The following is a 26468-nucleotide window of genomic DNA, read 5'->3' on the forward strand; positions in this document are numbered from 1 at the left end:
ATGACATAGAACAAACAAATTCATGATAACAAGTCAAATCGAAAGTTAGAGTTCTTCATTCGACTTTCTCCATTTTATTGACCAAGTTCAAAGTTTGGTACTATAAAAGGAGCAAGATTAACTTTCCTTCAAACGACAACAAAAAAGGGAAAGAGATCGAAAATGGTGAAAGAGGAGAAGAAGAGGGTGAGCTACAGATCGCGCTTCTCCACCTCTTTTTACTGATTCAAATGTCGCGCGCAACTCATCAAGTTACGCGTGGCATCCCAGCGCAACCCAGCGTCTTGCGAGCGCCTGGCCAGCACAACCCACTGAGTTGGTCACTAAAAAGACCGATACTTTGATTTCGATCCGTTTGATTTATTTCTAACGGTTTTTGGTCGTTATTAGACGTAATGGCGCGTAAATTATTGGAATCTTTTAATTTCTTTGCATCTTGTAGTTTGTTTTCTTATTTGATAGTTTTTTGCATCATCCTTCATGCACACAGTGCTTTGTGCCTACCCTAAGCATACGTTTTGGACGTTTTTTGTAAGTGTGTCTTAAAATGATTCGTAGTGGTGCTTTACGTAAAAACTCCCATAGACAGGTTTGTCATTTTACTGTACTGACTTTAGAAATGTCACATTCTTTTCTTTCTTTTTGGCGTCCACGGTAAAAAGGATGGCGTATCGTACAGTGTAAAATTTTATGGCGTAGATGTTGCATAAAATTTCACCTCTTCCCAACAACGTTATCTACCTCCCGTAACTAAAACGGTAGAATATCTATCTTTCTGTAGGCGTTAGCTAAACTAGTTGACTTGCGTGCCAAACCAGTCGAGAACAGACACTTCTAGATTGGAAGCAAATACGGTAGTTAGTGAGCTTAATAGCTTACCATACAGTTAGGGTGTTCGTCCACCCCCTGTGTAAAGAGTGACATGCGAAGTCGCATCTGTTTAGACACGTGCCCCAGTCCTGGGACACGTGTTCTCATCTTCTGGAAAAAACTGCTGAGAGAGTTGCCGATTCTCTTCTCTCTCACTGGATTTGGATATATGCCTCCAGTCCTGAGACATGTATTTCTATCTTGTGGACCCTGAATACTGCGTTTTGGTAAGCGAGTGTCAAGAACTTTATACACGTGTTAGGCTACGAATGCCGAAACACCTCTCTTTTTATCATCTTTTAACTTGTTAAAATCATAGACTAAAGTTTTAATGACATATCGAGGGACTTTAGATCAACGATGCCATAATTGAGAGGATATCATTCTCTTTACTCTTTATAAACCGATATCTTCTCAAGACATGACATAACCCAGGATAGCCTTTACTTGTAAAAGCGTTCTACACTTGCAACGGATCAATCTAGATTCTTTAGCGTTTTAAGACTAGAAATTACTTGTATTAGCCTTAATAGCTACTTGTCTCAAAGACTTAGCGAATCAAGGATCGTTTCGACATCCTTAACATTACTAAAAGATTCTCTATTCTCAAAGAACTTCGAAGAATGAGTCTCAGATTTATTTCCTTGGCTACTTTGATCATCGTCTATACTAGACTCGATCAAAGTGGGGGCTAACTGTAGACACCTACTTTTGGCCTCTTGTCCCGACAGGAAGTGCGATGATGTTACAAAAATTCGTTCTTCATGCTAGATCAAAGGCGAAGTGTTTATGGACTATTCAATGCATTATGAAGTAATTTAAAGCCCATATTTGAGACAAAATTATCTTAAAGCCTTGTCCGATTACTAATTAAGCCTAAAACGTGCTCATACATGTTTAAACATGATTAATAACGGACCCAAATGCGTCACATGCAATGATTGGATCCAATGGATCTTACATTGTTAAAAAACGAGCAAATAAGATAAACCGACCATAAAATTTCTATACAAGGCCAATACAGATGGATAGCCCTTTCAAATGGATTTTCAACGGTATATTATAAGCCCAATTCCGAGTTAAAATAAAGAAGTTATGATCAAAACACTAAACCGGGCCTTAAAACCGACACCCTTGCACTCCAACGGCCATATCTTTTTATCCACAACATATTTTAACTTATTCTAACGGAATTGGAAAGTAGACATTCAGAGATTTCCAATTATATCTCACACGTCTTAATCCAACTTCACAATCAAAAGTTATGGAAGTTTTAAAAAGGCGTTTTCGTATAAGGAAAACCGCACCGAGCGTAACTCAGTGAGTTGCGCGCGCAAGTCATTGAGATGCGCGCGGCACCTAGCGTGACTCAAAGAGTTGCGCGCTCCACCTGACGGTACCACTTTAAAACCCTAAACCTAGATTCCTACACCTATAAATAGGGGTCTTCGTTCAACCTTAAAAGGGACGAAAAAATCAGAATTCTAACCCAAGAATTCTCAAAACCCTAATCTCTCAAGTTCTCTTGGTATCATACTACTTTTCTTCTCTCTTCCCAAATAATTCCAACCCTAATTGAATCCATTGAAATCTTTAGAGGTACGAAGAAGAAAGAGATTCCATAAACGCATTAAACGGAGATTTAACATAAAAAATAAAAAATAAAAAAATAAAAAAAAACGGCTAGTTTCCTGAGAACTTAAATAAATCACTTTTCTTTTATTGTTTAAATAAATTTAATTGAATAAATAGTGTTATTTGATCACTTTTAACAAACTTTTAATTAATTTAATTCACATAGCATTCTTGTGTTAATCAAGACTAGAATTTGAGTAATTGATTAAATGTTTTATCACCTAAGTCAAGGCAAACATTGTTTATTTCTTGTTCTTTTCACGAATATTGATTAAGTAAGAATAACGACTTTTGCAATGTAATTCCTACATGATTGACGCATGTAAATAAAATCATCTAACGCACATAGCTTTTATTTTGCTGTCTCATGTATTTTATATTGCATTTGCCCCTTTTGCTTGCCATGTTAAGCCTTCCCCTCCTTGATTATAGCATATTACAAGCCTGCGGCCTTTTGTTTTACTTTCACCCTTATAGCTTATTGAAGTTTTGATTTGAAATGTGGAAGGTAATGGTTCTAAATGGAAAATGAAATAGTGAAGTTGCGAATGTTTGTTCAATAAAAGAAAGTGCAAATCTTAGAAAAAGTCGTCCATAGTTATAAAAGGCAAGGACATTGAAAAAAAAAAAGAGAGATAGAAAATTTACAAAATGAAAAAAAAAATAGAAGAATAAAGGGTTGTTGTATGATGATGAAAGAGGAAAAATGGAAGTTCAAAAGTGTTTGGCAATTTAATTCAAGTTTGTGGCAATGTAGTTTGAAAATTGGTAGATGTTTGATTTTGGAAAGGAGCCTTGATCACCCTTCACTTCACGATTAGGCTAAGCACCAATTTCCAAATTTTTCCCACACCTTCACCCCTAGCCAACGTTACAACCCTCTTAATGCTCTTTTGACTTAGGGTAGTTGAGTCACTAGTCGGTGGAGGGAGCTAGATTTCAAGCATATGGAGATAGCATGACTTGGTAAGATGTCGGGTTTCCCTATTGTTTTATCTTTGTTCCGGCTCCTTCGTGGAGTCATGAGACGCTACCTCCAAGGGTGGATTTGAATCTAGATGAGGGAACGCGGTAAGATTGTATGGAATGCGGGAGGAGTGGTGCATGTTAGAGTTCTCTATGCTTAGCATGATTTATCCTTCAATCAACCATTGGCATCCCCTTCCGTGCTTACTTTTACCACTTAGAAAGCTTGCCATCCACTTATGCTTGTTGTCTTTAAAAGCTTGATTTGATTATAATTTGCGTGTACTTATTGATTCATCTTCTTGTTTTCGCCTTTTGGTTTGTCTTAAACGCAATTTTGTGAGAGTTGTTGGGTAAACTCTTTGGAAACCCTCACGAGATCACAACTTGTCCTCATTGGCGACCTTAAGGTTTAAATGACTTGTTGCTTGCGCTAAAAGCAAATCCAGTTTTTCTTTATTAATTTTAGCCTCTTTTAGCTTTCTTTTCTTGAGGACAAGCAAGAGGCAAGTATGGGGGAAGTTGATGAGTGGCAGTTATGCCATGATTAAGGGCTTGTTTTAATGGTTTTTCCCCATACTTGTAGCTTGTTTGTACCCTCTTTCTTATCTTTAGTCCTCTTTCCTTTTGTCATCTTCTTTCCTAGTTTTTACCTCCTTTTCCTATTTTCTACCTTGGTTCCCTTGTTTGTGTTCTTGTAGGAGCCATGATCTTCAAAAGAAGAAGGTTTAAGCTAAAGGATGCGGCGCGTGACCCCCCTGAAAGAGCGCGCATGAGGCCTACGCGGGCGCGCAGCACTGTGAGAAGGTGCGCAAGTCATGAACTCAAAGATGCAAAGCAGACTATTTTACGCGACCACTACGCGACCATTGAGAAGGTGCGCATCCATGCTGCGCGGGCACGCAGCACTGTGAGAAGGCGCGCGGATTAAGGAAGAAAATCATAAACAAGTCAAGACGTTTGTGAAGGAATTATGTTTTCGATAAGTGCAATTACTAGATATATCAAGGATCACTATTATGGAGATATAAGTTCATCCTTTTGGGTCGTCATTGTTTGGTGCTAGATATGACAAATGATCTTTGGGCTAGTTAAATAGTCCAAAGCCCAAAAGAAAGGATCCTATAAGGTCACAAAACAAGGGTATTGGGTAAAACAAGTAAAAGGCCCATTAATGGGCCTCATGAGGATATGACAAGCAGTAGGGAATATTTCAAGCATTACTCCAAACTCGAACCCCACTGTGATCATACACTTAAGCATGGTGGCATCCAAAGGGAAGGAAGCTAGAGTAAAAGAGTCGCCAACAAGTTTTAGGAACTTGTAAACCGTTCACAGGGTGAAGGTTACACCCCTTAACGATCCATGAGATCGTCAACTCCAATAGGTCTGGAACCATGACTGGTGTTCGGGGATGAGGGTACAAATCCAACCTAAAAGAGATTGAACTTGCCCTAAATAGGCCTTTAATTTATTCTTCTCGTATTCATGTGCGCTTTCTGACTAACATGCAATCATTAAGTTAACCCAAAACCTGTTTATCTATGTTGGTTGAATATTAATGCACAAGAAAACTATTATTGGCGATCACTTGAATTATAATCAAATTAGCCTAAACAAGATTATTAATTATCTTATTAAGCGTGATTACAAGTACAAATTCCCTTTAAACATGCATAAAAGGCGTGATCAAGCAATAACAATAATAAAATATAATATCAAGCAACATAATAACAAAAATCATCATCATAATAATAATCATTATAAAAATCATAATAATCATAATTATCATAATCATGTTAAAGCATAATAATAGCAAGATCCTAGGCATGATGCTAACATGATTAATAACAAACCCTAGCATGTCACTAAACAATAAAAATCAAAGCTTTAGCCCTAACATGATACTAACATGATATCGATATGATATTAGAAAGCATAGGAAGCACCCTAAACATGATACTAGAAAGCAATAATAACATCCTAACATGATGCTAGGAATTAATAAATAATAAACATGTTTTCTACAAGAATAGAGCAATAAGACTACATACTTTGATGCCTCATACCTCTTTCTAATAACAAAATACACGCGTTAGTAACTTCAAGGAAAATATAATAAATAAAACAATTAAATCAAATAATTGAAATAGAGATTTGGGACCAAACCCTCAGAAATTATCAACCTTTCACGTCTAGGGCGAAGGCAACTTCAAACTTGGCTAGGTGTGTCTAGGAACTTGTGAACGCGGTATGATGTATTTTGAAAAGGGCTAGGCTTAGGAAAAGAATAGAGAGAGAATAAGATTTAGCTTAGAGAGAGAAGAGAGAGATGATTGGTGATTGTTGATTGAAAAAAGGGAAGATATGACCTCTATTTATAGGAAAAAAGGGGGTCGAAGGAATAGAAAAGAATCCGAATTCGAATTCGAATCGAAATTAAACTCGTCGGTCAGCAGTTTTGCAGATTTTGTTTTTATCATAACTTGTGATCCAGAAGTCCAAATAAGTCATATAATATGTCGTTGGAAAGCTCTTGAAGTCTAATTTCCAACCCAATTAGAATCAGATTAAAATCGTTTGTAGATAAAAATATATGGCCGAAATAGTGGGACGGTGTCAGTTTTGGATAGAGTTTCTTATTTCTTTCATATCTTTTTCGTTATAGCTCGGAATTAATATTATAATATATCACTGGAAAGATAATTTCAATATCTATACAACCATATAAGATTTGGAAAAATATTATGAGGGACGAAAATAATATCTGACTGTCTTTGAACATCTTTAAATTCGAATAGAATTAGGACTTAAAAAAGGAAAGTTTTATTCAATTTCAAATTCTATGATCTTATCTTTTCAAAAAGGATAATTAAGATCTTTTAGAAACTTATGGAAGCTTTTAATTAATCCTAATTAGTTTATGAATATGATTAAACCTTTGGACCCTCCACATGATCATTGGGTCGTAGGTAAAATCCGGCTTGGGCCCGGTTTAGTATTTTGGTCATAACTTCCTCATTATTCATCGAAATTGGGCTTATAATATATCCTTGGAAAGGTCTTTTCAATCCCCATCCAAATACACTATTATTGGACTCTTATTATGGACCAAACTAAATTGGACTGCACGTTTTTTATAAATAGGGTAAGAAAAGAAATATTTTCAAAAACAGAAAGAAGAGATATTTTAATAAAATCATCCTCATCACTAGACTTTTCACACTTTCACTTCGTTCGATAATCAAATGACGTGAAAGGTATTCATCACTGGGTTTGGTTTTTGGGAGACACATTGAGGTGTCTACACAAGCCATGTAAGGAGTAGGGCTAGTGTAATTAGAAGTGGGCTAAGAGTTTGGGCTTCACATGGACTCTAATTATATATGTGATATATAAATAGAGGTCATGCCTAGGGTTGATATAAGTTACAATTAACAGTCTGTAAATTGTGACACAAGGTAACCAGTTTTCCCAAAAAACCCTCTATCTCACACGCCTCTCTCTTCCTCCCTTTTGTCCGGACAGTACGGACCACCCAAGCAAGGTGGTTGCTCACGGTGGTGGTGGTGGTGTTTCGTGGCTCATTCATTCCTTTCTTCTCCGTTGAAGGTTGATTGGAGCGTTCAATCACGACTAACTAGCATTAGTGGAGTTTAACTTGTGCCCGTGGACCAAGTAGAGGAATCACACTTGGGGTTCTTTATCTCCCATTGTTCTTGCTTGATCGCACATGGAATCACGCTTTAAAGGTATAATTATATGTTCTTTATGTGTTATGCAATGATCTTGGTTATTAGATGCTTATGAATATGATTCATGCAATTCCTCTTAGAGTATCTAAAATCCTACAGTGGTATCAGTTAGCCTATGCATGTACACATATTAAATTATTAATTCTTTGAATGTCCACAATTTTAATTCAATTAGGAGGGAGAATAATTTAATTATGGGTCAATTATTATTTTAAATAATGTGATTTAACTCATAAGCAGGAGCAGCAATAGCAACGCCACGCAAGTGTTGCGTGCGTTGCTGCTGTTGCGCGTCGCTGCTTGCGGCAGCATACACCAGCCGGTGTACGGCCACCGTGGCTGGCCACACCACGGTGGCTGGCGCGTTTCTCAAAAAAAATTATTTTATTTTATTTTAATAAAAATCAGATTTTAAAATAAAAGATAAGTTTTAATTTTGAAAAGATAATTATCAAAATTAAAGATGTTAATTTTGTTAAGTTTGGATAATTATTGAGCAAAAGATTCTATATGGATAATAATTGATTAAATAATGAGATTATCCCATAATTATTTTAGGATAATAATTGATTTAAATTTTTGTGATTGGCTAGGCAATTAGGATAGAATCTCTTAAATTAGTTAGGATAATCATGGGAAATAAATATGATTTATCTCCCATAATTAAAATAAGATTTGATTCTATCTCATACCTAAGATAGAATATATGATATTTTATGATTGCTAATGAATAATATATGATATTATCTAATCGCGGTAATTTAACAAAATATGAGATATTAAGATGTCATGTTTTCTTAATTATGAACATTCGATGTTGTAGTTTAGGAAACTATGATGAGTGATTTATTATAAGGCACTTTATAATATATGATATTATTTATTGCTACATATAGACTAGTATGGCCCATAGATTCTAAATACGATATGCGCATCATTTCATATTTTTGTAATCTAAATACGATCTGCGTACCGTTAAGTATTTTTGTAATTTATTTTATTTTATTTAAGTAGTAGATATAATGGAATAGTATTACAATTTGCAGTTAATCCAAGAAGCCAATGGAGTGAAGGCCCAAATGAGCTAGATGGATGAGATCCATGAAGGTTCAAGTGGGAGTTTTGCTTTATTAGTTTTTAGGATTAAGGGGACATACTATGTCATTTTATTTATGCATTAGTATATTATGCACGTTAGATTTTTTTTATGTTGATTGATGATGTGCTAGAGTTCACTAATTAATCACAACATAATGAATCTAGGTCCCGGTAATATTGAGGTTGCTTTTCCAATTAGATACCCAACAATCCTTCGATCGTGAGTGATAGGTTGGCCACAATAGAGTGTCACTTGTTATCTTGGGTAATTTGGGGTAGATCACGTTCCACATATTTAATTGGTTATACTCAACAAGGTTACCAAAAGCGTTTAGAACCTTGAAGCAAAGGGTAATAATTAAACATGTGATGGTTAATTATTCAACCAAGAATTACAAGAGTTGTAATCAGTAAAGAGTTTACTCACCTTGAAAATGTAATGCTTAATGTTAGGGCCATAGTCCGGTCAATTATTACACAAGAAAACAGGGACCATCGCAAGGAGATCACCCTGTCGCGCCGCGATATTGCTATCGCGTCGCAAAAGAGCCTATCGCACTGCGATGGGATCTATTCTCTCAGCGACAATTTCTACATGCCTCAGCAGCTTTCTATGTTCTTAAAATTTTTTGATTTTCGCAGCGTTTTTTCCATTCTAGTTGTGAAAGATATTTTTCAAATTTCCTACGTGTAAAAAACCTATGTTTTTGACGCATTACGGATGGTTTTCCAATGTGGACCTTTTTATGATTATGCCATTAAGGTCAAACAAAATTACACACATGAATATATAGAACGTTTCGAGTCTCATCCACTCATTCTAAATTATTGACAAAATAAATTTTAGGAATTAAAATAGAAATCCTCCCCATCGGAGTCACCAAAAACTATAGGGAATATTTCAAGCATCCCACACTTGAGCCCCACTGTGATCATATACTTAAGTATGGTGGTGTCCAAAGGGAAGAAACCTAGAGCAAAAGAGTCGCCAACAAGTTTTAGGAACTTGTAAATCGTTCACAGGGTGAAGGTTACACCCCTTCACGATCCGTGAGATCGCTAACTCCATAGTGGTCTTGAACCATGACTGGATATTCGGGGATGAAAGTACAAATTTAACCTAAAAGAGATTGAACCTGCCAGGCCTCTACTTTATTCTTCTCATATTCATGTGCGCTTTTTGACTAACATGCAATCAATATATTAATCCTAAACCTGTTTATTCTATGTTGGTTGAATATTAATGCACAAACAAATCTATTATTGGCGATCACTTGAATTAAAATCATATTAGCCTAAATAAAATTATTAATTATCTTATTAAGAGTGATTTGAAGTACAAATTCCCTTTAAACCTGCAAGAGAGGGTGTGATCAAGCAATAACAATAACATCAAGCAACATAATAATATTGATACAACAAATCATCATCATAATATCAATCTCAAAGCATAATATTAGCTAGATCCTAGGCATGCTACTAACATGATTAATAACAAATCCTAGCATGTCACTAAATAATAAAAATCAAAGCTTTAGCCCTAACATGATAGAAGAAAATAAGAAGTAACCTAAACATGATACTAGAAAGCAATAAAAGACATCCTAACATGATACTAGGAAATAAAATCTAAGCATGCTTTCTAAAGATATATAATAATGAAATTACTCACTTTGTTGTCTCGTATCTCTTTCTTTCACGTCTAGGGCGAAGGCAACTTCGAGCTTGGTTAGGTGTGTCTAAGTCTCGTGATGGAGGAATATTGTATTTGAAAAGGCAAGGCTTAGAAAGAGGGAGAAAGAATAAGCTTCTAGCTTTGAGAGAGAGAATAGAATAGATGATTGGTGATGATTTGAAAACGAGGAATATCGACCCTATTTATAGAGAAAAATCGTCAGAAAACGATCAGAAAAGGTTGAATTTCAATCAGAGTAAAACTGCTCCCATCGCGACGCGACAGGGCTATCACGACGCGATGGCTCTGTCGCGATGCGATAGGCCTATCGCGACGCGATGGACCTGTCGCAGCGCAATGGTGCTGCATGATAAAAATTGTTATACGGAGTCCTTTTTCCAATATAATTGGGTAATTAGAGTCTGTACTTTATCATTAAAATCAGATTAAATCTTTTTTAAAATACTTGTTTTATTTCAACTAAAATCTTTTATCTTTTCTAAATCAAATAAAAATATAATTATTAATCCTAATTTCTTTATAACTTAAAATAACCTTATAGATTATTCTAGAAGATTAAAGTAAATCCTAATGACTTCAGGAATAATAATTAATGGACCCTCCACTTGATCATTGGGTCGCCCATAAAACTCATTTTAAGATCCAATTTAGTATTTTGGCCATAACCTCCTCATTATTCATCGGAATTGGGCTTATAATATATCTCTGGAAAGCTCTTTTCCAACCTCATCCAACTACACAATTATTGGACCTATATCACGAACCAAACTAAATTGGACATTTTTCATAAATAGGATACGAAAATAAAGATTTTTGAAAACATAAATGGCACGAGGAAAATGTAGGTCGTTCTCTACCCTTCCCTAGAGGCAAAGAAAATTTATAAACACTCGACCAACCTAATACGAGTATATGGTAAGTCAAGGGTCGAACCCAAGGGAATGAATAGGTGTAAGCTATAGCCTAGGTCAAGCTACTTCGAAGTTTGTGGGAAGATGCGGTTGGTAACTAAGGTATCAAGAAATCTAGATGAATCGAGAAATTCAATATACTAAACACTAGGGATATAGGTTCCACATGCAAGCTTAATGATTATGCTAATTGAAGGATCACTCAATCCATTCAAACATTGCAAAGGAAAAACAATAGATGCAATCAAAGGAATTCAAGGGCTATCTCCTATAAGCCAAGCTAGGGTTCACTATGAATGGCTAGCTAGGAAAATCACAATCAAATTCAATCAATTAAAGCAATTCTCAAATCAAGGGTTCATGTCATTGAAATTTGCAATGCAATCTAGATTAATCTTATAGGTTGATCACTCCTAATCCAATTGATCACATGCACAACTATGTCAACCAATTTAATTGCACCATTCAAATTAGTTTAGCATCATCAACTAGCAAAAATCATCAATCAAGCATGCTTCCCCTTCTCCCTAGCAACTAATCTACTCACTAAACATGGTGAAATTAAGAAACAAAACAAATTCAATCAAATTCATATTCATTTAAAGCTAAATCAAAGAAAATCAATCAATCAACAAATTCTAAAACAAGGAATGTAATCTCAATCAAATCCAAGAAACTAGAAGGAATTGCATTAAAAGTAAATCAAGGGAAATAAATCTTACAAACATTCATTGAATTGAAGAAGGAATTTCAAGATCAAATTGAAATCTAAGATCAAATTCAAGTACAAACAAGTAAATCTTAAGCTTCTCTCTCTACTTTCTCTCTCTACTATTTCTGGAAAAATTCTCTCTCTAGTACAAAGTTAAGTCGTCCTCCAAAAAGAAAGTCAAAAGCTATAAATAAGAAAAATCGAGCGAAGAGGGCCGCACAGGCCGTGCGCACGCATAGCCTAGCCGCGTACGCGCACAGCTGGGTCTGCGCGCACGCACCCCTGTGCGATGCATAGGCTTTGGTTCCTTCGCTCTCTTGATCAAACTCCGCGCTCCCGAGCATCCCCATCATCAATGCACTCGAGATGATGCCCGCGAACATGGCAATCCCAAAATGAGCAAATGGACTTGATTATTCACCTACAAAACACAAATAAAACAAAGAGAGGAAGCGTAGCAAGGTAAAACTAAAACTAAAATTATGAATTATCAACTAAAAATATGAAAAACTCGTAAAAACCAATCGAGAACTAAAGTGAATTATAAAAAATGGAAAATTAAATAAAACTAAAAGAATTATATGAAACTGATGAAAGAAAATAAAGAAAATGAACCTAAATCTTATTCTTTTGAGCGCCATAAATGACGATCATCAATAAAGAACCAGTTTTATTAAAAACAGAGGGATCACGAGACTCTTTCACATTCACTTCGTTCGAAAATCAATGAGGTGAAAAGTACTCATCACTGGGTTTGTTTTTTGGGGAGACACAATCGGGTGTCTACAGTAACAAACTCTTTATTTCCTATAACATGTCAATATTACATATTTATAGGTGGCTATAACTTAAAATCACATAAAAGGAGCACTTAAGTAAGTTTTAGAAAGAATGTTCATCAAAATAGGACAAAATAAGGCCTAAATGACTTGTACTTTGCCCAATTTCTTCATTTCTTATCAATTGGACTCATTATTTCTAATAACATCTCAATACTACATAGTTATTATGGTTGAAATCACATAAAAGGGCCACTTAAGTAAGTTTTAGGAAACGTTTTCATCAAATAGAACCAACTTAAGTTTTAGGAAACAAGTGCAAATCACCCTCATTTGCACTTTTTTTAGCTTTTTCAAGGCGTTTTATCTTCGTTTTTGTGTTGTTTTGTATTTTCTCGTGTTTTTCCTCTTTATTCTCCCTTTCCTTGTGTTTTCTTAGTTTTCTTTGATATTCTATAGGTTCTCGGTCCCTTTTGATGAAGCCTATGGATGCATATGGAGCTAAGGAAAGGAAAGAGAGGCTCAAGGAGAGGTCTTGCAGCCGAACAAGGAGACGCGGGCGCGGGTCGCTGCCTTAGACTTTCCTCAATTTTGCGGTAGATGCCCAGCCGCGCCTTGGGAGATGCCTCTCCTCAGCCACCCGCGGGCGTGGCGTTTCGAGGGTCAATTTTCACTGTTCCCAGGCCGCGGCCTCTCTTCAGCTGGAGAGGCCTCTCCAGTTTCCTGCCGTGGGCGCAGCCTGCTGGGCTAGGCGATTCCGTACCTATTCATGAGAGGACGCGGCATGTGAAGAGATGGCTCTCGTACCCATTCATGAGAGGCTAGATTGGTGATGCATATAAATAGCCTTCCTATTGAACTTTGTAATCATCCTATTTTTCAATCAACATTAGAACCTAGTATTTTAGAGAGAGAAAGTAGCTTATTCTTCAAGTTTTATCATTGTAATCAAGACTTATTTTATGGCATGAGAGTGAGGTTTTTAAGTAGAATTTAGTATTCTATGGCATGTTCTTAATGATAATCATCGTTGTCCATCTTTGTTTGATCGTGTTTGACACCCCCATACCCACTAGCATTGTTTCCCTTATTCTAATTCTTCTAGCTTTCAATTTCTTATTTTGCTTGTTCTCATTTCGTCGTATTAGTAGTTTGACTATTGAAAAACACAAAAAATATTCAAAATACCCCTTCGCAATAGATTCATAATTCACCTTGATTGTGCAAAACCCCTTTTTCCTCGTGGATCGATCCTTTGCTTGCCCCTATACTTGTGTTAGGGTAGTGAAGAGTATAAATATAATTTTACTAGGAGGAGGTAGTAAACGACCTATTTCCCTTAGTATCAAATTTTGTCCTCGTTGCCAGGGAAACGGCTAGTTTTGCACTTTTATTGTGTTATTATTGGATTTGTTGATTTTGCTTTTGTTTGTTTATTCTCTTGCTAGTCATTGCTAATTGTTTGTTTAGCTTTGGTGGATGCTTAGGAGGTCTCAACGACCAGCCTCACATAACATTGACCACGAGATCGACCGAACTTTGAGACAAGTCCGTAGGCTTTATCAAGAAGAGGGAAGAGGTCTTGATGTTAATGTTGATAGTGGGAGTGACTCTTGTTCTTCATGTTCACAAAGTGAGGCAATGGCGGGACAAGAGGATGAAGTTTTGTTTCGTGAGTTTGGAAATCCGGAGGATTATGAGCTCACGGGAGGGATTTTGCTTCCCGTCACGAAAACCAACTTTACCATTCACCCCTAATACACAAGAATGGTACAAGCGGAATAATTTTCGGGTTCTCCAAGTGAAGATCCCATAGAGCACCTTGATATATTCCTTGAGTTATGTGCCATGATTCAAACCAATCAAGTTTCTCAAGAGTACATCCGAATGCATCTATTTCGACAATCTCTTTCGGGTAGAGCTAAGAAGTGGCTCAAGCAAGTGAGGCCAAATTCTCTCACAACATGGAGAGAGATAGTCAAGGCATTCTTGAAGAGGTTCATTTCTGAGGAAAAGACCACTGAGATGAGGAGGAAGATTGCATCATTTGAACAAGAAAAGGATAAGAGTCTTAGTGAAGCTTGGGAAAGGTTCAAGGAATTGGTACAAGCATGTCCTCATCATGAATACAATCAAAGCTTACTCATGCGATTTTTCTATGATGGATTGGAACCTATGTCTAGAGCTAACTTGGATGCGGGGGCGGGTGGACAATTGATTAAGATCCCCCAAAACCAAGTCGAAGCAACAATCGAAGAAGTAGCGAAGAACTACTCTTGGTGTTTTGGGTAATTTTACCCATGCCGCGTGGTCCAACCAGGTGGTGACATGTGTCAACCCTAGATTCGTCCAAATTAGACCAATCTCCCTTTGACACGTGTCATTCCAAGAATTTGGAAAAAAAGGCGGCCTTCAAGGGCCTAAATCCCGAGAAAGCCGTAATTTGGCGAAGCCCAACAGAATTAGGTCAGAGTGACCTAATCAAGGGCACATTTACCAATGACCCTATAAATAGGGAGATTTCCCCCATTTTGGGGACACCTACAATTCATTACATCATACCCTACATTCTCTTACACCAAAGAAAACACCTGATCCCGGAATCCGAGAAGATCTCACTTTACTTTTCCGCACTCATTACATTCTCCAACGCGTTCTAACTTGATGGTTGGAGGCGGAGCTCCAACCAACCGGAGTCTCCGTTATTTTGCAGGTACAGGCGCCGCCGGACCAGTCTTCGAGCTGTAACTCTCCCGAGGGACAAAACAACCCCAAAACATTTGGCGCCGTCTGTGGGGAGAGTACCCCAAGGATGGTTCAAGAGTCTGTACCACCGCCAAACCCCAGCCGCCTTACGATTGATGGGGAGGTCTTCACAGACCATGAAGACGACCACGATGTGGACGTCAAAACTTTTGTGGCCCCTGATGGATCACTCATTGCCAAGCACATCCGTTCTAGAGACAAGCTGGAACAAGTAAACAACGAAGTCAGTACCAGCAGGTCTGCTGGACCACCGCCTGGTACTACCGGAGGTCAGGCTCCAGTAACCCGAGACGAGCTCATGAAATTCATGTCAAGTTTCAAGGGTGAGATCAAGGACCTGATCGAAAAGAAGACGGCTGGCTCTAGCAAGAGTCAGTTGGCCAAAAAATCTCCTCGAGATGCAAGGAAGAAGTCAGTCAGAGATAGGCAGCCTACTCCGCATCCAAAGGATAAGACTACGCCTTCCCTGGACTGGACAAAGATCCTTCTGCCCAAGACGGGCACAAGGAAGATCATTCGTGCAGTTCAACAAGATGGCAGCCAGAAAACCTTCACTGATGCTCGACATATCATCGAGCAAAATCGGAATCAGCAGTTGTCTGAGTCAGCCTCTACCTCGAGCTTTCCAAACAACTTCAAAAATACATCTATAAGGAATACTCAATCCTTGCATGAGATCCATACAGGCGGAAAGTCCGTCCACTCCGGCCCTCAAATGATCGGGAATGCCCCGTATGTGCCTCAGATGGTATACGGCCCGTATTCCCCTCATTTCATGCAGTCGGCCCTCTTCGGAGGGCAGGCGGCATACAATGTCCAACCTTTGGACTAGCAGCTCCGTCTGCTCAAACTTGGTGAACAAACTTCTGCGTTCACCAAGGAGATAACTGAGGCGGCACAGCCGGCCAAGGTTAAAAATGTGTTGGTAGGTGCCTAAGATGGTACCTCCAACCTGAAGGACCACCTCATGGCCTACTCCAACCTTATGCACATGCAGGGGTTGGAGGATACTATGTGGTGCCGATGCTTCCCGGCAACCTTGAAGGGCATAGCCCAACAATGGTTCGGCAACCTGCCAGCCGGGTGTATTGACAGCTTTAGGAAGCTTGTCTTCCTGTTTGCCTCAAACTTCTCAATGAACATCCCTGCCAAGAAAACAAGTCTTGACTTGAGCACCATACGGCAGGGAGAGAGAGAAAGTCTTCGCTCCTATGTCAGACGGTTCAATCTGGTGAGAATCCAGATTCAGGGGCTGTCTGACGAGGTAGCCTATTCAAACTTCTTCAAGGGTTTAAAGGATGGGTCGACCTTTAAGTTCGACCTTGTCCGAAAGAGGGTTTTCACCCTTCAAGAGGCGTTGATAGAGGCGAAAAGATTTATTCAAGCTACCTACCTTTGCTCGTCCAGCCATCAGTCGGACTCTAAGAAGTCTGACAAGCCAAAAGAGAGTCGGTCTGCTCAGCCGGCTCAGAAAGCTGAAGAGAGAAAAAAGAGAAAAGAAGTTTGGGCGGTTGATGAGCCTAATCAGTCGTCCAAAAAGAAAAAGAAAGAATTCAAGCCGTACATCTCTCGGTACGAATTCAATAAAGACTGCCACTCCATCTTCATGGAGATAAAGGACCGACTGACCATTAAGAAGCCGAATCCACTGAAGAGTTCCGTCCAGTCGCGGAATAAGAATAAATACTGTCACTTCCATGAGGAAGTCGGCCATGACACCAATGACTGCTACAGTCTCAAGCGGACGTTGGACCGTCTGGCTAATAAGGGCTTGCTGAAGTCCTATGTCTTGAAGTCTAAAGTGACTACCAAGACGAATCCGGGATATTTTTCTAAGACTGTCTAGCCTACTAGTAGCTCGGACACCAACAAGGATCCGGTCTACACTATAGCAGGCGAATTCGCATGTGGTGGCCAGACCATTCGGGGCACCAAGGATCATCTGAAGAAGATGATCCACTCAGTTGATGATGGACAGGCGTCCACCAGTGGAACATTCCCAAACGTCCTCATCACTGAGAAGGATCGGGGCAAAGTCCGCCGACCGCATGATGACCCGGTCGTCATTGAATGTAAGGTCGCCAACCAGCTGGTTGGTCGGATCCTTATTGACACTGGTAGCTCCTCTGACCTCATCAGCTACAAGTGTCTGTCCAAGCTAAGATATAAGCTCGACAACCTGCGCGACGTCTCCTATCCACTAATTGGCTTTGGGGGAGGGGTCGTGCACCCAGTCGGACAAATTGATCTACCCATCCAGCTGTGGCAGAAGGGAAAAGGGCGACATATGATCGTCCGATTTTTGGTGGTTAAAGAGCTGACCGCCTATAACAACATTCTTAGCCGACCCTCTCTTAACGTGTGCAAGGCCGTCATCATCCCAGCTCTCATGCTGCTCAAGTATGAAAAGGATGATGGCTCTGTTGGCTCCCTCAACGGGGATCAGAAGACGGCAAGGGAGTGTTATCTCTCATACGTCAAACCAACGGCTGCTGCAGCCGGTCAGCCGAAGGAGCCAATAGACCTTGACGATGTCAAGGACTCTAATTCACCCCAACCAGCAGCCGGAAAGAAAAGAAAAGCTGACCAGCTGGTGAAGGTGAAGAAGGAAAAGAAATAGCAATCACTGACCGGGGAACGGAAGATGAGCTCCGTCCCCAACCGGCTGGTAAGCACATTGATATTCCTCTGGATGACAGTCGTCCGAAGCGAACTGTTAAGGTGGGGACGGCTGCTTTTGAAAGGTTGGGTGCAGACTTGCACCTCTTGCTAAAAGAATTCAAAGACATTTTTTCCTTTGAAGTGGAAGAGATGACAGGCATCAGCCCGGATCTCGCTGTCCACAAGCTCGCCGTGGATCCTAAAAAGAAGCCCATCCGGCAAAAGAAAAGAAATCACGGCAAGCAGGCGGCATCCGTCGAGGTCAAAAAGCTGTTAGACGCCGGGTTCATTCGGCCATGTAACTTCCCTGATTGGGTTGCGAACGTGGTGCTTGTAAAGAAGCCGAATGGTACTTGGCGCATGTGTGTAAATTACACTAACTTGAACAAGGCGTGTCCAAAGGACAGTTACCTGCTTACAAAGATCGACAGTCTGGTCAACTCTACAGCCGAGCATGCCTTGATGAGTTTCATGGATGCCTACTCCGGCTTCCACCAGATACCACTGTGGAAAAAAGATTAAGAGAAGACGGCCTTCGTCACTGATCAGGGGTTATTCTGTAATACAATGATGCCGTTTGGTTTGAAGAATGCGCCGGCTACTTTCCAACGGATGATTAATACAGTCTTCATTAATCAGATTGGGAGAAATGTAGAGGTGTATATTGATGACATGATAGTCAAATCCAAGCTACAGACGGATCACCTTGCTGATCTCCGAGAGACCTTCACCACACTCAAGCGGCATAAGGTCATGTTAAATCCCAAGAAGTGTGTTTTTGGTGTTGATCAAAGGGGGATAGAGGCTAACCCCGAGAAGATACAGGCGGTGATTGACATGAAGTCACCCTGTGCTGTCAAGGAAGCTAAGAGGCTTACCGGTTGTCTAGCTGCGCTTGGGATATTCCTCAGCCAATCAGGTGATAAATGCCTTTACTTCTTCCAAGCAATCAAGAAGAAGACTAGATTCGAATGGGGGGAAGATGCTGAGGTGGCCTTTCAAAAATTGAAAGAACATTTACACTCCTTGCCAAGGCTTATTAGCCCTTTTCCAAAGGGGACGCTTTACATGTACCTAGCTGTCTCAGATTATGCCCTCAGTGCCGTTCTACTTGCTGAGAGAGACGGCATTCAGCTCCCGGTCTATTTCATTAGCCATGTACTTAGAAATGCTGAACTCCGGTAATCCATGGTTGAAAAATTTGGCCTTGCTCTCTACATGGTTGTTAAGAAGTTGAAGCCTTACTTCTTGGCACATCCGGTGGTGATTTATACAAATCAACCCCTCAAGCGGCCAATGACAACCTTGGAGTCATTTGGCAGAATGCTCAAATGGGCTATTGAAATGCAAAGTCTTGAAACCACCTACGAACTAAGAAAGGCAGTGAAGGGTCAGGCGTTTGCCGACTTCATTGTCGAAATGACAAGGCCGGTTGCTCCGGACAACCTTGATCAAGTTTGGAAAGTGTATGTAGACGGGAGCTCTACTATGAACGGATGTGGTGCAGGTATAATCTGTCAGTCTCCTAAACGAGACAAATACAAATATGCACTACGGTTCAAGTTCCAATCCTCAAACAATGAGGCGGAATATGAATCCCTGCTAGCCGGAATCCGCATGTGCAAGGCGGCAGGGGCAACAAAAACAGATGCCTGCTCAGATTCTCAGCTAGTCGTTAGCCAATACCATGGTGATTATGAAGCCACCCATCCGGCAATGATCAAATACTTGCAGGCGGTCAAAGCTGAGGCCGGGACACTTGAAGAATTTCATCTAAGTCAAGTGCCCAGGTCTAAAAACAACCAGGCGGATGCTCTGTCAAAATTGGCATCCTCTGCCTCTTGTAATACACCTCGGTCAGTCTTCTGAGAAGTTATGGAAAAACGGAGTATATCTGACGAGGAACCCATTGGAGTGCTTGACCCAAGCTCTACCTGGATGGATGGCATCCGGGCATACCTTACAGATGGTACGCTTCCTGATTCACCCCAGGAGGCGGCCGTATTAAAGAAGCGTACTGCAAACTTCGAGATGAAAGACGGAGAGCTCTTCAAGGCGGGTTTCCTAAAACCTTTGTTGAAGTGCGTTACCCTAGAAAAGGGGAAAGAAGTACTCGAAGAATTGCACTCGGGATATTGCGCCTCTCACATAGGTGGCAGTACCTTAGCTGTCAGGACCAGGCGGTAAGGTTACTTCTGGCCCACTCTTGAGGCAGACGCCATGGAGATGGTTAGAAAGTGTGACAAGTGCCAAGTATTTGGCAAGCTCATCCATCAGCCGGCAACTAACCTGATAGCAATCCACAGCTCGTTCCCGTTTGCTAAATGGGGCATGGACATTCTAGGTCCTTACACGCCTGCGCCAGGCGGAAAGAGCTATATTCAAGTGGCTGTGGATTATTTCACCAAGTGGGTGGAAGCAGAGGCAGTCAAGAGCATCAAGACAAAGGATGTCATCTCTTTCATTTGGAAGAACATCATCACCCCGGTTTGGGGTACCTATGTCTATGTTGTTTGATAATGGTCCTCAGTTTAAAATGCCTCAACTCAAAACTTGGTTAGGAGATCAAGGGATCTCACATTATTTTGCATCAGTCGGCCAGCCTCAAGCAAACGTCCAGGTTAAAGCCTTCAACAAACTCATCTCAGACGGCATAAAAAAGAAAATTAAGAGAGTCGGTGGCTTATGGGCAGAAGAATTGATTCATGTCCTATGGGTCATCCGGACAACTAAAAAAGGGGCAACCGGTTAAACCCCATTTCTCGTGGTTTACGGTGCTGAAGCCGTCTTGCCCATCGAGCACTATGAGCCGACTCCACGAGTCATGCTATACGATGAAAAGGAAAACTGGGAGGCCATGCAGCTAGCATTGGACTCACTCCCAGAGCGCAGGGGTAATGCCGCCTTGCGCCGTGAGATTTACTGTCTGAGAATGACCCGTGCTTACAGCAAAAGAGTGCATAAACGGCCCTTGAAAGTTGGGGACTTTGTGTTATGAAAAATGGAGGCAACCGGTATGGCCAATGAGCAAGGAAAGCTAACTCCTAATTGGGAAGGCCCCTACCGGATCTATGAGGAAGTAAGAAATGGCACCTACCGCCTGGAAACTCCAAACGGCAGACGGCTGCCCAGAACTTGGAATATAGACAACTTGAAAAAGTACTACTTCTGAGATTTGTAAATTTTTTGTAAATGAAAAGCTCATCAATGAAAAAGCTGCTTTTTGTTTTCAATTCTGTTATTTAACTCATATATATACATGCGTAGTGTTAAAATGTCGCCTGAGCAATGCGCAGACGGTCAGCTGAATGAACTAAACTAAGTTAAAAACTTAGTGCTAAATTAATATTCAAACTATAAGGCCAATGGCCGGATGATATTCTATTTTATAAATCGTCTGCTCTAACATGAGTAAGGCATCCGGCGACGCCCATTCGGGTGGAATCGTCGCAAAGAGTATCTCCCATCCGGGTAACCAAGTGCTCTACACATACTCATGCAGACGGCAAAGATTAAACAACCTAATTGGTCAACTCATAGCCGTCTGACCAAAATAATCTAAAGAATGATTAAGCTCAAAAGCCGGATGTCTAGTGACATCAGTTGGTTGCCGAATGAAGTTATAACTTAGATTATTCAACGAAATTATACAAGTTCCCCCAATGGGGCAAAGGGACATTGAGTATAATGGATTGCAGATACCCCAGGCGGAGGAGATAATGCGCAACTGATCAGTTCCATCGCCTGGCATGACGGCTGCCTGCTTGAGTATTTGGACGGCTGTGCGATTGGTTTGGGGCAATCACTACTGTGATTGATTGACTTAGGACCTTCCCATACTCTTTAAAGTATCAAAAGTTCCTAAGCCAATCAATCGGCAAGGTACTGAAACCAACCACACAGCCGCCCAGGGGCAAGTACAACCAGATGATACATGCCGCATGCTCTTATTGAGTTAGGCATATATATAAGCAAAATCTAAGTGCAAATTTTAATTCAAAAATGCATAACCGACTCAGTCGGTACTCATATATTAAACCCGACCACAAAAAACCGGGGGAAATGTTGAACCGAATTATTATCCGAAAAGGATAAGAAAAAAAATTGTTGATTAAAACATTCAAATACATGGCTCACAGGCCGGAAGATATAAATTTGGCATACTGCCGCTGAAAACTACTTCTGCCTAGGGTGGTTCGCATGCTCTTTGTTCTCCTCTTCAGAAGGGAGCTCAACCGCTTGGGTCCAGGAAGCTTCTTAGCAGGCTTCGAATGATTCAGGCTCTAGCAGTCCTTGCTCTCTCCTATACACTACATCCTCAGCGTATTGGAAAGCCAGTGCCCAAATACCATACTCCTTCCCAAATAAAGCGCATCCCATGCAATCTTCATCCAGGTGTCTGAGTTGGCCTCATTCTCAGCAATAAGGCGGTCTTGCTCCGCCTCAATGGTGGCCTTGATGTTCATCTGGACCTGCTCTACATTCTTCTTCAGACGTTCAACATCTTCCTTGAGATCAGTGTTCTCCTGGGCAATACCCCGCAGAGCCTTGAGGTCATCCTGAGCCTTCTTGAGGGAGGTTTCAGCATCACTGGCCTTCTTCTTGGCAGTCTCCAGAGCTGCAGATAGGCTCTTGATTTGCTCCGCCTATTTCAGTTCCACGACTTTAGATTCAAGTTCATTATTGTACATTGATATTGTGCAACATCTTCAGAATCCCTAGCCGATTTATTAGTTCTTTTTACCTCCTCTCTCTTCCGAGTGTATGGCCGCTTGAGCCCATCAACCCTTAGCATAGCCTGCAGACACAAATGGTGTAAAAAATACAGGCGAAAGTATACTTATTATTTTTGAGAAGAGTCATACCTCAAATAGAAGGGTCAAGATGCGTTCCAGGTTGAACGTCTCTATGCCTGGAATGGCGTCCTTCTCCTTCCTGGAGACGACTACAAGCATGGCCTTGGCATGCGCCTACACGTCCGGCCATCGGGGGGGTTGATCTGCACCATATGTAATAGTGGGTGAGTGAGCTATATAGGCAGCACCAGCTTGTTGCCAGCTGTCCGACGAAGAGGTCTTTTGAGAATGAGATTTCACTCGCAAGGGCCAGCCAAGCTCGGGCGATGTTTCGAAAGGATTATATGTACCTTCAGAAGCCTGCAGGTTTACATCACCTACAAGCGCAGAGAGGCCGGATGGAGTCAGAGCACCCCTGGCCAAGTCCGAAGCCTCCAAGTGTGACGTTTTTCCCCCCGATGCGCAGGCGATTTTTTCCAAATGAAGCATCTAGAGCCGTCTGGGCGGACAAAGTCTTTAAAGACTTAGCAGGAGTGGAGGCGATGTCGTCTCGTCCTCGCTTGAACAGCTTGCTGAGGGATTTGGGAACCTCTCCACCCTGCAAATGAAATTGCTTATTAAGCACGCAACCGGCAAATCTGCTCTAGTGAATGTCGAAGCAAAGGGCCAGACGGGTTCTTACCTTGGCTTTTATTTCAGCAGCTTTAGCCTCCGCCAAGTTCTTGCGAATTTGGGCGAAGGACCGTTTGGGGGTCTTGTCTTCGGGGAGCATCCTCAAAGCCTCTTCTGCAAAAAATAAACAAACAGACTCAGTTCAATGGCATCATTAATTGGTAGAGCAATAGTACAAACGGCAAATTGCCGGGTGCGCAGTAAACATACGCTTTGTGAACATTGTGCTCAACCCGTAGGCGGACAAGAACTCCTCGTCCCTCAGCCATGCACTCATGGGTATCCAATTCCTTGGAACCTTTATTATGTCCCCGGTTGAGAGGGTCTCAGTGTCAAGTTCAAAAAACCCCGGTTCTATGATTCTCTCATAGTCTTCCTCTGGAATCCGGGGGAGGGCACATTTCTGACCAAGAAGGTCAGGCTTCTTATTATACCGGCGAAGTTCAAAATTTTCACGCCGGGTAGGGGAAGACCGTAGATAGAACCGGTGCTTCCAGTTATCATACTTGGATACCTTGTCCAAGATCATTTGATATTTCGGGTAAGTGGTCAGAGTGTACCACGCCCTCCAACCGCCTGAGCTGCGGTTAAGGTAGTGCATGTGTGAAAAAGCCTCCCAGCCGGGATTCAGACCCTGCATCTCGCAGGCGGCAACGTATCCGAGGATGTTGGCCCATGAGTTTGGGGTTAACTGCCAGACACCTAGGCTATAGCCTCGCAAGATGGCCTTCACAACATCATGGAGGGGGAACCGGAGGCCAGCTAGAAATGCCGCTTCATAACAGCCAAAGTAGGCATTGGCGTTCTCCTAGTCGTCCTTCCAAGAGACGGTGCCTAACTCAGGCGGCACTCGGATCGTATATCCTTCCCCCACGGGCCGTTTGAGTTTAAAATCTTTAAGCCCCTTCACCATGCTTTCTCTCTCTTTGGCAGAGACGTGGATTTCGAAGGGGTCTGCCTTCTTTTCCCATTTCTTCCTCTCCTCAACCTCACTATCCTCAAGCGGGGATAGAGGAGCATCGCTGCTATCCTTAGAGCTAGACCCTGAGGCGGAGTTTCCCCCGAGAGACTTCTTCACCGTCTGACCCCGAGTCAGACGCAGATCCCTCCCCGTCTCTGTCTTCGGGGCCAACCTCCTCTAGTTCAACTTGAGAGACAGCTTCCTCGCCATCTCTAGCCTCAGCTTCATCTAAAATTGTATCACTAGGTGTCCTAGGGATCCCAAACGGGGAATACTCTCCCGAATCATCTTTCATCTCTTCCCCCTCAACCGGGGTCACTTCATCAGACGGCACTTCCCATGTACCGTCTCTTCTCCGTCGTCTAATGGTTGTTTGCTTAGTTTTAGCCATTGTGTCCTGCACAGACACAGAGACGGTCGGTTGGGGGATGTACAAAATTGCTCCATGCACCTAGAGCCGGCACTCCCAGTCCTAGACTCAGCCGTACCAGGAGACCGGCTGACTACTGACCTAGGTCGTGCCATGTGTGTTGGTGATGAGTCCATTTATTGAATGAAAGTATACAAACGGAAAGAGTAAGAATGAGCTAAAGGAGGTAGAGACGGTACCTTTAGAATTTGACTCTAGAAGGGGTCAAGCGTTGACCGGCTACAGTAGGCTGGTTGAGAGTGATCTTGCTTGTATATGGTACAAGCGGTTGCTAAACCGGCTGGGCAGGCGGAAAAGCGAAAGTTTGTGTTTTAACATAGACGGTGGTCAGAGCTTCTCTCTCTAGAATGCTTTGACTTTCTCTCTCTAAGAAACTTTTGAAAACGTCCAAAAGTAAGGGGGTAAACCTTGTATTTATAGAGGGGTAAATGCAGGGGTGTTTTTGTAATTTACCCGGAATGTGAAAAGTTAAATTTCACAGTTAAAAAAAATAAAAAAAATAAAAAAAAGAGTGCGGCTGAGTGACACATGTCACAGATGCTACGTGGCGTGCCACGTCACATTTATGAGGGGCAAATGTTTTGTGTAATTTTACCCATGTCGCGTGGTCCAACCAGGTGGTGACACGTGTCAACCCTAGATTCGTCCAAATTGGACCAATCTCCCTTTAACACATGTCATTCCCAGAATTTGGGAAAAAAGGCGGCCTTCAAGGGCCCAAATCCCGAGAAAACCGTAATTCGGCGTAGCCCAACAGAATTAGGTCAGAGTGACCTAATTAGGGGCACATTTACCAATGACCCTATAAATAGGGAGATTTTCCCCATTTTAGGGACACCTACAATTCATAACAGCATACCCTACATTCTCTTACATCAGAGAAAACACCTGATCTCGAAATCTGAGAAGATCCATCTTTACTTTTCCACACTCATTACATTCTCCAACGCGTTCTAACTTGATCGTCAGAGGCGGAGCTCCAACCAACCGGAGTCTCCGTTGTTTTGCAAGTACAGGCGCCGCTGGACCAGTCTTCAAGCTGTAACTCTCCCGAGGGACAAAAACAACCTCAAAAAATTTTCAATCAATTGTGCGAAAGTGAGTTGTGTGAGAGTCTAAATTCTTCCATACCTATGCTAGGCTAGTTGCACGAGAGTGAATTAGTTTAGTAGGATAATTAGCATGCTTAATTGCGCGAGAGTGAGTTGAATGTGTTGATTGTTCCTAATTGAGGTCATTTTCATCTAATTGCAATGTTGTTGTTGAATGCATTGATGTAATTGGATTCCACTTTCCCTAGTTTTAGTTGTTTGCTCTAAGTTGTGTTTAGCTGAATCTTTCTCTTACTCAAAACCTTTCCTAGTTGTCTAATTAGCATAGATTGATACACTTAGTCTTCGTGGTTTGACCCTATACTTACCACTAACTAATTTGGTGTAAGTTTAGGTATTATAAATTTCTAATTTGATTAGGGTTGTAGACCAACGACCTATTAACCTTCGATCACACATGCATCCAAATATGGCCTAAATGACTTCTACCTTTCCCATTTTCTTCATTTCTTAGCAAATCAACTCATTCATTGTCCTAAAATTTCACTATGAAGTAGGTTAAGGTGTATATTACTTGGAATCACAAAAAAAAAAAAAAAAAAAAAAAAAACGTATTAACTTAGTTTCATGAACCATTTTCATCCAAAATCATCCAAATAAGGCCTAAATGAATTCTGCTTAGCCTATTTTCTTCATTTCTTATCAAAT

The 26468-nt window shown here is 41.1% G+C and overlaps 1 non-coding gene across 1 annotated transcript; it reads right to left on the bottom strand.

Annotated features, from left to right (window-relative positions):
• Positions 1-14445: 14445 nt before the first annotated feature.
• LOC145590297 (small nucleolar RNA R71) lies at positions 14446-14550 on the bottom strand. The gene has a single exon (XR_014101933.1). It is a non-coding gene; the product is annotated as a small nucleolar RNA R71 (small nucleolar RNA).
• Between the last annotated feature and the right edge of the window lie 11918 nt (positions 14551-26468).

This window comes from Chenopodium album, chromosome 17 (assembly GCF_948465745.1).
Source record: "Chenopodium album chromosome 17, dcCheAlbu1.1, whole genome shotgun sequence".
NCBI classification, from domain to species: domain Eukaryota; kingdom Viridiplantae; phylum Streptophyta; class Magnoliopsida; order Caryophyllales; family Amaranthaceae; genus Chenopodium; species Chenopodium album.